The sequence below is a fragment of the Chinchilla lanigera genome, unplaced genomic scaffold, assembly GCF_000276665.1.
Source record: "Chinchilla lanigera isolate Chin_1 unplaced genomic scaffold, ChiLan1.0 scaffold00113, whole genome shotgun sequence".
Lineage (NCBI taxonomy): Eukaryota > Metazoa > Chordata > Mammalia > Rodentia > Chinchillidae > Chinchilla > Chinchilla lanigera.
Genome location: NW_004955514.1, coordinates 3731716 through 3733856, shown reverse-complemented (window position 1 = coordinate 3733856; position 2141 = coordinate 3731716). Strand labels below are relative to the sequence as shown.

The 2141-nt window shown below is 49.8% G+C and overlaps 1 pseudogene; it reads left to right on the top strand.

The window, feature by feature from the left end:
• The first annotated feature begins 279 nt into the window (after positions 1-279).
• LOC102009309 lies at positions 280-892 on the top strand (annotated as a pseudogene).
• Positions 893-2141: the final 1249 nt, after the last annotated feature.

The window sequence follows — 2141 nt, the reverse complement described above, 5'->3', positions numbered from 1 at the left end:
GCCAGCCTGGACTACAAAGTGAGTTCAAGAACAGCCTGAACTGCATAGTGAAACCCTGTCTCAAAAAGAAAAAAAAAAGTTAAATAGAAAAGAAGTTAGGAGGCTGGGGATTTAGCTCAGCGGGACAGCGCCTGCGTGGCAAGCACAAAGTCATGAGTTCGATTCCTGGTACCGGGGGCGGGGGGGGGGACGTTAAATAGAGTAAACCAAATGAAATAGAAAGGTGATAATAAAGAACAGAAACTAGGTCTTCTCTGTGGAGAGCCTCTGGCCCGGCCCATGGCTTGTGCCTCACCCTCTCCCCTATCCACCCATCTAACCAGCCACTTCCTTTTCATCCACTTAAGTTGGAACTGCCGCCAGGATACAGATTTTCGTAATAACCCTCCCAGGGAAGACCATCACACTCGAGGTTGAACTGTCGGACACGGGAGAACATAAAGGCCAAGATCCAGGATAAGGAAGGAATTCCTCCCGATCTGCAAAGGCTGATCTTTGCTGGTAAGCAACTGGAAGATGGATGTACTTTGTCCGGTTACAACATTCAACATTCTTGTACTGAGACTCTGAGGTGGTGCTAAGAAAAGGAAGAAGTCTTACCCCACTCCCACAGAGAACAAGCATAAGAGAAGGTTAACTTGGCTGCCCTCAAATACTACAAGGTGATGAAAATGGCAAAATTAGTCGTCTGCGTGGAGAGTGCCCTTCCGATGAGTGTGGTGCCGGAGTTCTCATCCCCAGCCACTCACTCTGACCGACATTACTGCAGCAAGTGTTGTCTGACTTACTGCTTTGACAAACCAGAAGACAAGTAATTTCATACGTGTTAACAGAAGACTTCAGCTAACAAAAAACAGAACAAAGTAAAACAAGAACAGAAACTAAAATCAAAGCAAGAGCCAGGCATGGTGGCACACGCCTGTAGTCCCAGCACTCGGGAGGCTGAGGCAGGAGGATCCTTGTGAGTTCGAGGCCTGCTTGGCCTACAGAGTGAGCTCAAGGCCAGCATGAACCGCATAGCGAGACCCTGTCTCAAAAAGACAAAAACTAAAATGAAAAATAAAAAATAAAAAGTAAAAGCAAGCTAATGCTAATGATGGTGCCCGTAATGAGTACTGGACACAGGGTCTGGCCCCTGCATAGAAGCCTCTGCCTGGCTGGGTAGGGCCTGAGTTCACATCGCTCCAGGGAAGAGCCACTGCTTCTCAGTCCATCACCTGGTGGGAGCCATCTGTCTTGTTTGCTCCAAGATTGAGCAGAAAGCACAGGGCTCCTACCTCCACGCACACACACGGACGCACACACATGCGATATCAACACCCTTGCACCGGCGCGGTGCCTGTTACAACCCTGAGCTGCACCGGTGTGTCCTGGCCACCGTCCTCACAGGCTTCACATCAGGCCCTGCTCCGGGCGTTGCAGGCTGCGTGGGTCTCCATGACAGTAAGATGACACACGCCCACGGCCACTGCGTCACGCAGAGGGCTTCACTGCCCCACGACGGGCTCTCCCTCTTCATGTCTCCCTCCTGGCAACCCCTGATCTTCCCGTCCCCATCCTTCTGCCTTTCCCAGGTGCCAGGCTGGAATCATGTGGCAGCCACACAGATTGGCTTCTTTCACCGAATAACGTCCACTCGAGGAGGTCTTCTGTCTTCTCCCGGTGTGAATCAGATTGCACTGCCTGGATGTCCCACAGTTTAACCCTGTCCCCTACAAAAGGTAAGTTGCTTCTGCGTTTTAGCAATCATGAATAGAGGGGGCTGGGGATTTAGCTCAGCGGCACAGCGCCTGCTTGGCAAGCGCAAGGTCATGAGTTCGATTCCCGGTACCGGAAAACAAACAAACAAAAAAATAATGAATAGAGCTGCTATAAACACCTATGTGAGGTTTCTGTACAGATATACGGGTTCAACTTATCTGAATAAATATCAAAGAATGTGATCACTGGATCACGGAGGAGTCTGTTTAGTTTTGCAAGGAACAACCAATCTGTGCAGTTTTAACCCCCACACACTACCACGGAGTGAGAGTTTCTACTGATTTTATCCTCGAGTCTAGGTTGCGCCTGCCGACCATTCTAACAGGTGCCCACTGGTGTCTCGACGCTCTTTGAGCCGTTTATTTGTATTCATACAAGAA